Here is a 16669-nt window from a genome sequence, read left to right as displayed (position 1 = left end):
GGGTAATATTGTCTGCCATAGAGGAAGGGGGAGGGTCAGGGGGTATACCCGGGATATTGGTGGTGGGGAATGTGCACTGGTGGAGGGATGGGTGTTTGATCGTTGTGAGATTATAACCCAAACATGAAAGCTTGTGACTATCTCACAGTGACTCAACACAATTTAAAAAAATTTAAAAAAAGAATTGCTGTTTCTTGTTACTTTAACAAATAAGTATGTTCATCCCTGTCTATAATTACTTTATGTTGAATACTATTTATTCTAAGTATGGATGTTCCAGATATTTTTGTCTACCATTGTCTTGTATGATTGTTTCCATCCTGTCTCCTACAATTAGCATATAGATGGATTTTTTCCCTAACCAATCCAGTTATTCTCTGCCCTTTTATAGGAAAGTTTAATCTATTGAACTTAAGGTATATTATTGTTATAAAAGATTGTATTGCAATTTTGTGAGTCTTTGGATGATAAATTATTTCTGCAAGCGAACATTTGCTTTTGATAGGTTTCCTTTCACTAATTCTTGCAGGATTGGCTTAGTTGTCGCATGGGCTTCTAATTCTTGCTTGTCTGAAAAGGGTATTAATACTACCCTTAAATCTAAATCAGAGGGGGCCGGAGTGATAGCACAGCTGGTAGGGCGTTCACCTTGCAAGCGGCCGACCCGGGTTCGATCCCCGGCATCCCATATGGTCTCCCAAGCACCGCCAGGAGTAACCCCTGAGCATCGCTGGGTGTGACCCAAAAAAAGCAAAAAAAAAAATTTAAAAAAATCTAAATCAGAGATTTGCTGGGTAGTAAATTCTATTTTGAAAGTTACTTTTTCCATTCGGTATTTTGTATATGCCCTTACACTCTTTCTTGCTTGTATAACACCATATGAGAGATCAAAAACTCACATTATCTTCTATTCTTTTACTTCTCCTTTTTTCACCACTTCATTACTGTTGGTGGCTGTTTGTGTTCAATTTTGCTGATATGGTTCTCCATGCGCAAAATTATGTTGCTGTGTATGCTACTGTATTCTTAAAACCTTCAATTCCATTTCTATTAACTCTTTCTGAATCTTTAGAAGATTGACTTTCTCTTTACGTGATTACTTAATTTCCATTACATAGACTGTTGATTGGAGGTATTCCTAAATAAGCTTGAGATTTTTGTTGAGCTCAAGGATTTGTTGATGCATTTTTCATGTCTGCCATTGCAGATAAATTTCTTTTGCTATTAGTTTTGAGGGAGCTTACAATGGAGCACATAGCCAGGAGTAATACCTGAGCACTGCTGGGTGTGGCCATAACCTAAATTTTTGAAGTATCTATCCTCTAGGGATTTTTTAAGTATTTAGACAGACTTTATTTTTTAAAATATGGGATATTTTTAAGATCTTAGCATTTACAAAGTCTTAGTGTTCTCAAGACCGTGATTTTTGTTGATACGCTGTGCTTAATGTGATAATCATTCTCAGTCATTATTTATGTTGTCTTTTTGCTGTCATTTATTTTGTTTGGGGCCATACCCATGGTGCTCCTGGTTTTGTGCTCAAGGACCATTCTTGTTAATGCTAATTAATATATGCAGTGCCAGAGATGGAAACGGGGTTGGCCACATGCAAGGCAAGCACCTTAACCCTTGTACTACCTCTCCAGCCCATTTAAGGCTTGATATAGGTGCATAAGACTTATTAGTGGTTGGAGAGAAAGTACAGTGGGAAAACCAATCCAGGTTCAATCCCTGACACCACATAAAAGTCCCCACAGTGATCGCTGAACACTGTAAGGTGTGACATAAAAAAGAACAAAATAATAAAACTACTTTGGTTTTCTCTTTTAAAAAAATGTTTTGATATAACAACAAAATAAAATGTCTGGTCTAAGAAAAGAAGGGATTTATTGTTTGTTTGAGTGTATTTGTTTGTTTTCTATTTTGCTCAGGAAACCATATGGGACACCAGAGATGAAACCTGGGTTGGCCTTGTGCAAGAAAAGTACCCTACCGACTGTACTTTCTTTTCCTTCTTTTTCTTGAATCACTGTAACATATAGTTACAGAGCTGTTCATGATGGTTGGGTTTCAGTCATACAATGATGCAAAACCTCCCGGTTCACCAGTTTATTTCCCACCACCAATGTCCCGTTTCCCATCCACCAATCCCCCACCCCATGCCTCAATGGCAGACACTTTTCTTCTTTTTTTGGCAATAGGGTTTGCAATACAGGCACTGAAAGGTTATCTTGTGTATCACTTTACTTCCTTGCAGCATTCAGTTCTTGTCCAGAGTGATCATTTCTAACAATCATTGTCATGGTGGTGTTTTCTCTCTCCTAACTGCCCTCAACCCATCCAAAGCCCCACCCAGCCGATTTAGCAAGCTTCTTACCATGGACCAGTCCTACTGGCCCTAGTTTCTACTGTCTTGGGTATTAGTCTGATACTTTTTTATATCCCACAGTTGAGTGCAATCATTCTATGTCTGTCCCTCTCCCTCTGATTCATTTCACTCAGCATTATATTCTCCATGGCCATATAAGCAAATTTAGTGATTTCATTTTTACGGGTGGCTGAATATGTGATGTAGCATAGTTTCTTTATTCAGTCATCTGTTCTCAAGCACTTGGCTTTTCTTCCAGATACTTGCTGTTATGAGTAGTGCTGCAATGAACATAGAAGTACAGGTGGCTTTTCTGTATTGTTTGGACAATATCCTGATACATTCCCAGGAGAATTATTTCTAAGTCATGTGGAAGCTCAATTTCTAGTTTTCTGAGGAATGTCCAGATTGATTTACAGAAAGGTTGGACCAATCAGCATTTCCATCAGCAGTGTCTTCTCTCCACATCCATACCAGCAGTAGTTGTTCTTGTTCTTTCTGATGTGTGCCAGTTGATGTGGCATGAGATGATATCTCATTGCTGTTTTGATTATCATCTCTCTGATGATTAGTGATGTAGAGAATTTTTTCACGTGCCTTTTGGCCATTTGTATTTCTTCCTTGATGCTTGTTGTTTTGCTGTTATCAACTTCCCTTCTCTCATTCTCTATCTTCCTAAATCCATGGTAATAAGGAAGAATTCTCCTGCAGAGGAAAACAACTTGATGTTGATTGGTTTCTAGATAAAGCCCATAAAGTTGTTACCTCATTTGCTCCTGCAGGGGGAAAGGAGCAATCCCACCCTGATGCACCAAATACAGGTAATCTTCTCTTTTATAGGCAAAACTAGCAAGATAGTTTTGTGATACATTGATAGTACCAAAACAGACCATTATTTTAATAAATGTACTAAGTATTCATAAAAATGTTTCATTTATTTAACTATATGATTCCTAATCCACAGAAAACTATTGTGCTGTGACATATCTGCTAAATAGAGACAACTTAAATTCAGCAAAGAAACAAGGAACAGAATTGAACAAACAGTGCTTTTTCTATTTGGCCATGGAATTCAAATGAAAGGGGATATAATCTAGTTATGAATGTGATCAAGTTTTCCAGAAGAAACCTGGGTAAACAATGAATCTCTTAATGCATTAGAGAATTAACTTAAGGATCTAGAAATTTGATGCAGAGAAAAGTCCCATGGGAGCCAAAACCAAATTATTTATAAGTCACAGCTTTGGAGTTCACAATATTTTTATAGTTTCCTGAAAAAATTATTTAACACAAGATAAAGTGAACATAATAAAAATAAACTACCTTAAAAATGAACTGATTACACTTTACGTGGTGTCCCCTTCCCTATCTGAGCTGCATTTTCCCCCAGCATGTGAGGCCGACTTCCAAGTCATGAAGCAAACCTCCTGTTATTTCCAGTATTCTTGGGTGTTAGTCTCCTATTCTGTCATTTTATATTCCACAGATGAGTGCAATCTTTCTATGTCTGTCTCTATCTTTCTGACTCATTTCACTTATCATGATACTTTCCATGTTGATCCACTTATAAGCAAAGTTTATTACATCATCGTTTTTAACAGCTGCATAGTATTCCATTGTGCAGATATACCAAAGTTTCTTTAACCAGTCACCTGTTCTCGGGCACTCCGGTTTTTCCTAGATTCTGGCTATTGTAGGACCCACTCGGAATGGGAGATGCGTGCCAAAAGTAGACTATAGATTGAACACGATTGCCACTCAATACCCTTATTGCAAACCACAACACCCCAAAGGAGAGGGAGAACAAAAGGGAATTCCCTGCCACAGATGTGGGGTGGGGTGGGGTGGGGTGGATGGGATTGGGGGGTGGGAGGGATACTGGGATCATCGGTGGTGGAGCATGGGTACTGGTGGAGGGATAGGTTCTCGAGCATTTTATTACCGAAAACACAAGCATGAAAATATGCAAATCTGTAACTGTACCCTCACGGTGATTCACTAATAAAAAACAAACAAACAAACAAAACAAAGACACATCTCACTCATAAAAAAAATGAACTGACTAGGGATATAGATCAAAGTGCACATTAGGCACTGTACTATATGTAACGTGAGCACTACTAGGCGTGAGCCCTGAGCACAATGATGAGTTTCCCTTAGAAACTCTTTTGGGTGTGACCCAAAAGCAAAAATATAACTACTAATAATGTAATTTAAGTATTATCTTTATATCAAAACAGCTGTAAAACATAAGATAATATTTTTATGAAAAAGGCCAATGAAAAATAACTCGCTAAGCTCCACAAAAATTATGATTTTAACTAATGGTAATAAGATCTGTACAGTGACTTACGCCAGTATATGAAACTGATCTTTACAGTGTTTGAGAGCACACAGACCCCACTCTTCTAAGATCATTTGTTACCTGATGTGCCAGAGGAGAACATACAATGAATGGCTATTGCAGTTATCTGACTGCTGCTGAACAAGCCACCAACTTCAGAATGAATTCTGTACTTACCCCAGCTTTCTTTACTCCAAAATTAAGAGGCAAAAATGAAAGCGGAACCCATACTCACATGCCACAGCTTAGTTTCCCATTAGCTGTGCCTTTCTTTCACACAAAGATAAAAACATAAGCTTCTAAAAGAAGTCTACTCTTCCTGACATACTGCCCTGTTTAATTTAGCACCCAAAAGTTATGTTTCAAACAAAAAGACTAAACAAGTGTCAAGAATAATAGTATGGCAATATAATTTCTCACATTTTGTAGCTTTTAAAACAGATTTCAATGAATCTAAGTACTTTCTTGTATTATGAAGAAAGTGAAGTCCAAAGGAAATAGTTATTTGTCAAAGGTCAAAATCAGTGCCACTGCAATAGCTAGGAATAGAGGAAATTTTCTGTCTTTATAAGAAAAAGAAATTAATTGGCCTAATATTAACTTTTGTATTTTCAATGTTTGGATGGTTTCTAGTCATTGGCATGTAATCTGTACTTCAACAGATTAAGACTTCCTATGTAAATTGGAGAAGGAAATTATTTGTCTTCACCAACGTCCCAAAGGGCAGGAGTTGTCTGCTATAATAACTGGTTCATAGTAAAACTGCCTTTTTGATTCCTATGGCACCATTGTGTCCAATGATAACTACTGATATCTTCAAGTAAAAAAACCAGAATGGAAGAAGTTTATACAGGACTGCTTGCTGACACATTCTTTTGTAAATGAAACATATGTTTCTTTCCAGTAGGTCTTGAATAGTCTATTGGAAATCATCTAAATACAAATTCGTTGATTATATTTCATTTCAATAAACATTGAAATACCTAGATAATAAACCTAGATAATAAATACCTAGATAATACTTAGATAATAAACATTGAAATACCTAGAATTACTCTAGTAGTCATGAGGATAAAAGGCTTGATAAGAAATAATTTGCCTTTTAAAGGTTTCCAGTGTTGTGGGTAAGAGAAAGGTATGACAACAGTGTTGTGTTAAGTACTAAGTTAGAATTTGTTTAATTGACTTGCTTATGTGAAATGACAGGAAAAACATTCCACTTTTAGATAATGTCTAGACAGGAAAGGAAACTTCTGTTTATCACAAACTAGTAAAGATATAAAAGTGCTTATCTTTACCGGTTGGGAAATCCAACTGGCCTTCAAGTACTATAAAATTTAAAGTCCATGAAGGAATGCTGCATGGAAAAAAATCATTCATATTTCGTGATTTAGAACAAAGGGAAACTTCAGTTTTAGTAGAAGGTGAACTTTAGGGAAGATAGTCAGAAGAATGTGACAAATGCACAGAACAGATAATGAAGCGACCAACTCTTGATAAGTGTTACTGGGAACAGAAAGAAATTCACTTTTTTGCTGTTGTCAGGGTTTTTTGTTGGTTTTGTTATTTTTTGGGGGGTGGGCACACCAAGCAAAGCTCAGGACTTGCTCCTGGCTCTGAGCTCAAGTATCACTCCTGGTGGGCTCAAAAGACCATAAGGGATGCTAGATTCAAAGCCAAGTTGGCCACATAAAAAGCAAGTGCTCTACCCACTGAACTACCACTCAAGTTCCAGATGCTAAGGTATACTGACACTCTAGTGGCAGGTGTGATGTTGAAACACTGAATGCCTAAAAATCAATTCTAGGGGCAGAGGTCCCTGCCCGCTGGACGCTGGGTTGAGATCAGGTCCTGGCGCCATGCAGTGGAGGGATGGGTACTCAATCATTGTATGACTGAAACATAAGCATGAAAACTTGTAAGTCTGTAACTTTATCTCATGGTGATTCACTAACAAAAAAAAAATAAAAAAAATCCTCAAGTGAAAAGAAAAAAATCAATTCTAATAATTTTGTAGATCATGAAATTTAATATAAGTTGAACCAAATTAAAAATCAGAAATTATATATATCTTAGAAACTATTTTTTTGTCATTGGAAGGCAGGGATAGTTCAGTTAAAAAAGTGTCTGACTGCTGGAGGGGAGAAGGAATCTCAGGACGTTGGTGGAGGGAAGGTCACGGTGCTGGTGGGATTGGTATTGGAAAATTGTATGCCAGAAACAACTGTATTATAAATTACTGTAAATCACGAAGCTCTAATTAAATAGAAAGTGTCTTCCTTTCAAGCCTGAAGATAATGAAGTCACAAGTTCAAAACCCAGCACCATCACACATATCTGAGTGTGATTGCAGCCTTTCTGTAAGTATCTTTAGTGCCACGACAAAGATATCTCTAGTGCACCACAATCAAGGGTATGCAAGCAAGCACCACAGTAAAGGGAGCTATTCAAACAATACTGAATATCAAAACATGCACAAGCATCATATCTAAGGAGAGAACCACTGGAAAGTAAATGTACAAGCACAGAAAAAAAAAGTCTGCAGCCTCTGGTTTTTGAAAAACAAAAATAACTTCATCTGTACTGAACTTTTTGGTTATTTCCATATCCTTGCTAAAGTAGTTGTCACTTCAATTGAAACAAGTGTGCATTTATCTTTTGAATTAATGTTTTTGTGTCCTTGTGACAGGTGCCAACAAATGGAATTTCTCCAAAAATTGTATTCATAATTTTTTTGTAAAATATTCAAAGGTTCAAACAGAGGATATTTCCACCAACAATGGAAAAAAGGTTTCTTTTTGAACATATCTCTGCAAACAATTGTCATTTCTAGTCTTTTTTGAAACATGTTATTCTTCTTGGTGTGAGAAGGTATCTTATTATTTACAGTTTTATTTGTATCTCCCTGATAATTATGATTATGATCACTTTTTATCTGTTGTCTTTGGGGAAGTGTGTTAATCTCTTCTTCCTGTATTTTGATGAGATTATTTTTTGTTGAGTTTCCTAGTGTTTTACCTTGTTTTTTCGAATTTCACCTGATGGCAGATTGGGGGTTGGGAAAGAACTAGGGATATTGGATGAAGGATTTGTGTTGAAATAATGAAATATTTCATTATTTAAGTATGCCTGAAATAATTCTATTTTTATGTGGAAATACAATAACATTTTTTATTATTTTATTTTTTAAATAAGAAATAAAATTTTATTTTTTATTTAGAAACCACAGTATCTCAATAAGTGTTCCTCAAAAAAAGTAAAAAAAAATATTTTACCTGATGAGTTATATAAACATTTTTTCCCATTTAAGTGGGTTTTATTTTAACCCGAATTTCTTTACCCAGGTAAATATTTTTAGTCAGATGTATTCTTGTTTATTTTGTGTTTACATTTTTGTTTTTGTTTCCTTGTCAATGGCTTCAAAACACTGAAGATGCTACTGATGTCTAAATCCTGGTGAGTGCTAGATTTTCCTCAGTGTATTAGATTCTGAACTAATTATGGGGTCTTTAATTGAATTACCACTTGTGGATAATATAAAATATGTACTCTGTTTGTTAATATACTTTTATTCAGCAATGTTTATTGAGGCACCATGATTTACAAAGTTGTTCACGATAGAGTTGTTTCAGGCATACAACATTTCAATACCAAACCTACCACCAATGTCTCCAGGTTTCCTCTCACTTCCCAGCCTACCACCTTAGCAGGCAAATAACAAATTTATTTCATGTTACTTGGTCTAACAAAATTTTAAGGAATGGAAAATAGAATTCTAAGAAAATAAAGCAATACAAGCCAGTTTGTGATGATGAATTGCAATATGTTTTTAAACATTCTGAATCTGGTAGAGACAACCATATACACTTACTAGTGAGTGCCATTGTCATTGCCACATGATGGTCAGTTTCTCTTGTCCTTTCAAGGAGCTCTTTAAATGCTTTCTGGAAAACTGGTTTCAAGGTTATGACTTCACAAAGCTACTGTCTGTCCATAACGTTCTGTGTAGTTCCTTCAAATCTGAATGATAATCAAGCTGGATAGAATATTCTTGGTGAGGTGTCCATTTCATTGAATTTTTGTGCTATAATTTTTCCATATTATTTTGGCTGGTAGAGTCTCATTTGATAGATCTGCTGTACAACTAACGGACTTTCCTTTGTACATAATTTCCCTTTTTGATCTTGATGCATGCAATATTTTGTTTCTATCTTTAGACTTTGTTATGTTGTGCATAATGTGTTGAGGATAATTTTCACTGGGGCTCTTTGCTCACACTGCCTGTAATCATCAATTCTGGGAAGTTCTTGTCAATGATTTAACTAATGTTTCTTCGTAGCGTTTGCCTTCCTGTTCCTCAGGGACTCTGATTAATCTTAAATTGTTCCTCTTGAACTCATCCCACAATTCTCTGTTATGCTGTTTATTTCTTTTCAGGCTATTTCCCACCTTGTGCTTCCAAGTGTTTTCCTCCTTTTTATCATGGAGCTCCTTGATCTTTTGCTCTGCTTCTGTTATTCTGCTGCTCAGTGCTTCTATTGAATTGACTTTTGTATGTTACCTCATCTTTCATTTCTGTCACTTCTGACTGTACTAGTTTCTTCATTTAGACTCATATTTTCTTGTGCTTTGCTATTTGTGCTGTTTTTATTTTTTTGAACTCATTGAATATCCTCATGACAGCGTCACTAAAAACACTAAGTATTTACTGGTGTTATGTCTTTGGTTATATTGTTTTTGATCATTGATCTTGGTGGACTTCTACATGTTTTTCCCATTAGTTTTCTAGCTTCCTTTGTAATTTTATCCTGTAAGATACGGAGGGATTAAGCTGGAGATTTCTCTCTGTCTTTTCTGCCCATCCTCACAGAATGACAGAAAGAAAAACTCAGAATACCATGCAATTTGTCAAGTAGATCTGTTGTGTGGTGGCATGTGCTTCAGGAGCTGTTATGTGAGCCCTTGCTATAGTGCAGATTGAGTGTGGAGGCTGCTGGGACCGACCTAGTAGGGAAGGGCTCTACCTTCTGTAGTGGAATAGGCCCAGTGATATCAGCCAGAGGAAAGTTTCATCTGGAATAGTACAGTAGCAGACAGAAGGTCAGGAGCTATGATGTGGGGCTGGATCCTCTTTAAAAAACAAAACAAAAAAAACCCACAAAAAACATGTGCCTATCCAGGTTTTCTAATACCATTTTTGAAAAGGATTTCTTTGTCCCATGCTACCTGTCCCTTTTTGTAACAAATTCACCATTTATATACCTGAAAGATTATTTCGGGCATTAAGATATATTACTTTGGTCTGAGAGTTTTCGTAATAGTTCAGTATCACATAGTTTTGTTATAATTCAACAGATTATTTAACATCAAGGAATACAATACCTCCCTTTCTGTAGCACTGTAGCACTGTCTTCTTGTTGTTCATCGATTTGCTCGAGCGGGCAATAGTAATGTCTCTATTGTGAGATTTGTTGTTACTGTTTTTGGTCTATCGAATATGTGACGGATAGCTTGCCAGGCTCTGCCGTGCAGGCAAGATACTCTCACTAGCTTGCCGGGCACTCCAAGAGGGGCGGAGGCATCAAACCCAGGTCGGCTGCGTGCAAGGCAAACACCCTATCCGCTGTGCTATTGCTCCGCCCCACCTCCCCTTCTATGTTCTCATAATTATTTTAGCTACTGAGGGACTTTTGTGATTCCATACAAATTTTAAGGGAAAATTTTAAAGGTTCCTGAAGAAAGTAATTGTGATTAAAATGTATTAAAATGGAATCTGCATTATGCTTTGGATAGTCATTTTAAGAATATCAGTTATTCGAGGGTTATAGTATGGATTGGATATTTGCATATACTAACCATCCTTTCATTCTTGGTATAAATTCCACTTCTGCTTTTTTTCTCGGAATTGCCATGTTGACTATTTCTGCTCATGAAATGAACAAGGAAGGGAAGGGCTGCTTAATCACCCTGGCTCGACTTCTCCCAGTCATTTCTTCACCTCTTCACTGTGAGCATTTCAAAGACATCCTAACAGTAGGCAACTAACCATACAACAACACACAAGAAACAACTCTAGGCTTCAAAAGTCAAAATGACAAAGCAACACAGAAATCCATCAGTCTAGTGAGTGAAAATGTCCAGAAACCTAAACCAGTAATAACAAGCTATATAACTTCTCTGATGAGGAATTAAGAAAGGAATAATTGAGGATGTATAAGGAGCTCAAAGAAACAATGGATGAAACCACTAATAAAATACAAGAATGTATGAGAGCAGAGATGAGGAAACTACAAACAGAAATAAAAGATCTGAAAAACTTGGTAGGTGAAATGAAAACTCCCCGGAAGGACTCAGCAGCAGAGTAAATGCTGTTGAGGACAGAATCAGTGAGCTCCAAGATGAGGTGCAGAGAACTTCCAGATGAAAAAAAAATGAAAGATGAAAGAAAATGATGAATATGAAAAACATTTTTCATCTTTTTTCATTAGGCACTGATAGAACTTTATAAAAAATAAATGTAAAACTCTATCAAAAATGGGGAGAAGAGACGAACAGGATTTCCTCAAGAAAAAATACAAACAGCCAAAAGGTACACAAAAAAGTGCTCTATAACACTTCATTAGCAAATTAAAACAACAATATATCATTTCATGACAGAGACTGCCACACATCAAAAAGCATAATCAGTGCTGGCATGGGTATGGAAAGGAACTTATTCACTGCTGGTGAGAATGCCAATGTTCAGCCTTTCTTAAAAACAATATGGACATTTCTCACAAAACTAGAAATTGAGCTTCCATACAACCTACATTACTGCTCCTAAGAATATACCCTAGTGGCTCAAAAACACAATGCCGAAACGCCACCTGCACTACTGTATTTACTGCAGCATTACTCACAATAGCCAGAATCTGGAAAGTGCACTATGCATTCCTATGTTCATTGTGGTACTATTCACAACAGGGAGAATCTGCCAAGTGTCCAAGAACAGATGACTGGATAAAGAAAGTATGGTACATCTACGTAATGGAACACTCTGCACATGTTAGGAAAAATGAAGTCATGAAATTTGAACTTTACAGGAAAAAAACATCCAACCCCATCAAAAATGGGCAGAAGAAATGGACAGAAACTTCTCAAAAAAGGAGATTAGAGTGGCCAAAAGGCACATGAAAAATGCTCATCACTAATTATCAGGGAGATGCAAATCAAAATGAATGACAAGGAGAGTGACACACATCCAAAAGAATAAGACCAACCAGTGCTGGTTTGGATGTGGGGAGAAAGGGCCTCTCCTTAATTGTTGGATGAAATGCTGACTGGTCCAGCCTATTTTGGAAAACAATTGCTCAAAAAATTAGAAATTGAGCTCCCATTTGACCTAGCAATACCACTTCTGGGATTATATTATGGAAGCCCAAAAACACACAATAGAAACACCATCTGCACCTGTACGTTCATTGCAGCACTATTCACAATAACCAGAATCTGGAAACAACCTGAGTGCCCAAGAACAGATTAATGATAAAGAAACTATGGCACATTTATACAGTGAATACTCTTCAGCTGTTAGGAAAAATGAAGTCATGAAATTTGCCTATAAATGGATGGACTTGGAGATTATCATGCTGAGTGAAATAAGTAGAAAAAAACAGATATATTATGACTGCATTAGAAGACATATCCATGGCCAGGAAAAACAGGGTCTAAGAGGAAGAGTACTAGTTAATGGTTGGAATCAACCACAAGTGTTGAGGCAGGTTGGAGCAGGGGGAAGGGGGAGGTGATGGTAGGGAAACTGGGGACACCAGTGTTTGGAAATGTACACTAGTGGAGGAATGGACGTTGAAACATTACTGAAACTTAATTATGAACAGCTTTGCAAAGATCTATCTCCCAGTGATTCAATAATAAAATCTTTAAAAAATAAAAAATAATAAAACATTCAACTAGAAACAGAGGAAATATCCTTAGCCTGATAAGGGGCACCTAAACTAATGTATTAGTCAATATTGAAAGTCTGGATACCTTTTCTCAGAGATCAGTCAAGACCAGGATTACCTGTTCTTGCTGCTTCTGTCCAACATTGTCTGGGGTTCCAGCCAGGGCACTTGGTCAAAATAAGTAAAATGCATTCACATACAAAAGAAAGGATTACAGCTATTTTTATTCACAGTGCGGGCTTTGATATTTTGTTATCATACCTATCACAAATCAATTAGAGTTAATGGATGAGCAAAACATGTGTATGTTTTATCACAACAATAAACAATTATATTTCTAAAAAAAGTATGGTACATCTACACAATGGACCACTACACAGCCCTTAGAGAATATGAAATTTTGGGTGAACATAGAGAATATCATGCTAAGTGAAATCAGTCAGAGAGAGAGGGACAGAGGGAAAAACATCGAATGATTGCTATCATTTGCAGGATATTCATAAATAGTCTGTGAATAATACCCAAAGACAGTCAAAACAAGGACCAGGGAAAACTGGTTCATGGTAGGAAGCTTGCCATGAAGGAGGAGGGGGAATGCCGATAGTATAGAAAAGGGACTACCACAACAAAAATAGTTGGAAACAATCACTCTGGACAAGAAATGACAAGGAGGAAAAGTGATATGCATGATACCCTAAAACCTTGATATCAGGCCTGAATCCATAAGGCACATAGAGGAAAACATAGGCAGAACTCTCCATTGAAGTGAGAGGCATCTCAAGGATAAAACACCACTGACCAAACAATTGGAAGTATATAATTTCTGTAACAATATTGCAAATCAAAATGCCTAAAAAGAAAATGTAAAATGAGAGAGAGAGATAGGTGAGAGGTGTATGCCATAGCTGCAGACTGGAGGCAGGGTGTTGGGGGAGGGTGGTGAACTGGGGAAATTGGTGACAAGAAATGTGCACTGGTAAGGGATGGATGTTGGAATATTATATGACAAACTCAATCAGCAACAACTTTGTAATTATGTATAAGTAATGTCGTTTTTTGAAGTTTGGTGAGTTCACTAGTGAACTGTCTGGACTTGGGATTCTGTTCTTGGGAAGATTTTTAATTATTTTTCCCATACTCTGTTGGATGTTACTTTTAATTTTTTTAACAAACTGTGATTTACAATAGTTGAGTATTATAACAGTTGAGTTTTAGAAATAATAGTTGAGTTTTAGAAATATAATATTTCAAGACAAATTCCACCACCAGTGTCAAGTTCCCTACACTAATGTTCACATACTCCATGCCCTCTAACCACCCCACTTCCATACCTCCTGCTTCCTTGACAGGCACATTGCAAAGTTCAGTGGTTAAACTTAGATCTCGTTTTCAGGGTTGTTGAGTCTGTGCTTTGAATATATAGCTATACCTCTCCTGCTATTTCTAATTGTAGTTTCTGCTCTCATATGTTTTGTGCTTTGATTTGTCATAATTTCTCTAAGCTCATTTACATCCTTAACATGATGCCACTAAAATCATTCTAACACTGGTTGTTGACACTGGTAGTCTTCTGCGTCATTTTAACTCGCAGTGCTTGGCAAGCTTCTGTGAGGCTTCTTCCATTGTGGTTTCTCTGCCCCTGCTGTGTTAAAGGTGAATCTTTGTGTTTAACTTCCCTGAAAATCTTCAATGGATTAGTCTGGGTCTTGCTCTTTTCCTTTCCTGCTAGTCTTCACTCAGTGAAAAGAAGTATGATGATTAGAGCAGAATACAAGGTTAAGAATACAAACACTTGAAGGAGCAAACAGAGGTTCTCAGTTGCAGAGGTGTGCTTGCTGAGATACCAAGGTAGGTTGTGAAGGCTGCCAGGACCCAAGTGGGAGGGAAGATTTCAGAATTGCTTTTTGTTGTGGTTCCGAAAAGGCCCAGGGAGTGGCATTCAGTTGATTAATCTCACCTGAAAGGTTGAATGAGCAGAGGATCTGAGATGTTTATAATGTCCATTTAATATGGTTATATTTCCTTATTTATCCAGATACCTTTTGCCTTTTCTATGAGTGTAAGTTCACTGGCATTTCAAAAAAATTATTGATACGAGAATTTTGTTGCTATTTTTGAGGATTTGGGTGCTTTTGCCGTTTGATCACTGCTTTTTATATGAAACAATTCAATATGCAATAAATGCCCACAACCACTGTACTTTAAAGTTTTTTTTTAATCACTCCTTCAAATCTCAGTGATAATCTTACAAGATGGAGGACTCTTTTTTTTGGCCCTTTATGTTTTTAAAACTTTTATTGAATAACCATGATATACAGTTACAAAGCTTTCATGTTTGAGTTTCAGTCATACAATGATGGAACACCCATACCTCCACCAGTGTACATTTTCCACCACCAATGCCTCCAGTATCCTTTACCCCACCACCCCACGTCCCAGCTCTCCCCCTGCCTCTACTGCATACAGTTTCCCTCTTATTCTCTACTTATGGGCATTATGGTTTGCAATACAGATAATGAGAGGCTGGGTCATTTTTTATTTTAATGTGACTTGGTACTGTTCTGTTCAGGCCTCCCAAACAAGTGTATCGGTTTCAGTCTTCAGACAGGGAAAGTTTTGATTTCTTCCACCAGATGTTCTTTCTTTACCCATTCCCTTTTTTTCTTCATTTGGAATTTCTGTGGTCCTGAGATTGTCCTTTCTGATAGTCAATTATACCTCTTAAATTATGTTTATTTTTTCTCATTTTTAAAAATTTTTTTATTGAATCACCATGTGGAGAGTTACAAAGCTTTCAGGCTTAAGTCTCAGTTACACAATGCTCAAACACCCATCCCTTCACCAGTGCACATATTCTACCACCAAGAACCACAGTAAACCTCCCCCTCAGACCCCCCATCTCCCCAGCCCCCCACTCTTCTTTATTTGTGGTGTTGTGTACCTTATCTTTGAGGTAACTGATTTTTCATTTCTTCCATTCTGCTACTAAGACTTGCTACTGTATCTTTAGCCAATTTATTTGTTTGAATAAGTTCTTCCATTTTTTCCACCAAATTCACTTCAAACTTAAATCGTTCAAATGATTTCTTCAGATCATGTAACATCAAAGTCCTCCTTGGGCAGTTTAAGACCTCATGCAGTTGAAGAGCTTCCTCAACTTTTGTATCAATCTGTTGATGTTGCTGACCTTATTTATTTTTATAGTATATTGTGCTCTCCGGGAGCTAAAGATGAAGGTTCAGTGTTCCCAAAGGAGAGATCTAGAGCTCCTGTTAACAAGATAGGGCTAGTGTTTTGACTCATCTGGTTTCTTTCAACCAGATGCTTTTTAACCAGTTTTGATGGATCCGGTGATTACAGCCAGTGAAACCTTTATGTGGCAAAGGATAGCTATGCACATATTAATTCAACTAGGAGCTGGGGCTTAGGTCTCAGATCAGACTTACTTCACAAGTGCCTAAGTTACTCTTCATCATAATTGTATAGGAAACCTTGCAGGGGAGATGGGTTGTTCATAATAAAAATTATTTTTGAAGGGTTCCAGGCCCCATCACATCCCGCAGTTTCTATGCCACCCACAACCTCCTTCTGGGTCGGCCAGACCAAGGAATTCCCTCCCATACCCCTCTCAAACCTCAAACCAGGTGGATGCATTAGTAATCCTGCAAGAATTGCTGAAAGGTCGTTAATTTGTAAAAAAAACAACAACAGCCTCTAGCAAAAACAACTGGATCACACATGGACACACACACACAAACACAAATGGCAACCCAGTCCTATATGTCAAAAATCTTTTGAATATCGATGGACTAAATTTCCCTCTAATAGGCTGGATAGATCAGGAAAGAAAATTCATCCATTCGCTGCCTACATGAAATACACTTAAACTCACAGGATAAATATTGACATAGAGTTAAAGGATGGAAGACAATAAAACAAGCCAAGAGAAGAAATAAAAAAGTTGGGACAGCCATATTTTTATCAGACCATTTTCCATTCAAAATAAAGAAAAAA

At 37.0% G+C, this 16669-nt stretch overlaps 1 pseudogene; it reads left to right on the top strand.

Annotated features, from left to right (window-relative positions):
• The window catches only part of LOC101553628 (probable ribonuclease ZC3H12B), a 44894-nt pseudogene that overhangs the window by 13132 nt on the left and 15093 nt on the right, over positions 1-16669 (top strand).

The sequence above is a fragment of the Sorex araneus genome, chromosome X (assembly GCF_027595985.1).
Source record: "Sorex araneus isolate mSorAra2 chromosome X, mSorAra2.pri, whole genome shotgun sequence".
NCBI lineage: Eukaryota > Metazoa > Chordata > Mammalia > Eulipotyphla > Soricidae > Sorex > Sorex araneus.
This window is presented reverse-complemented; position numbering and strand designations above follow the sequence as displayed.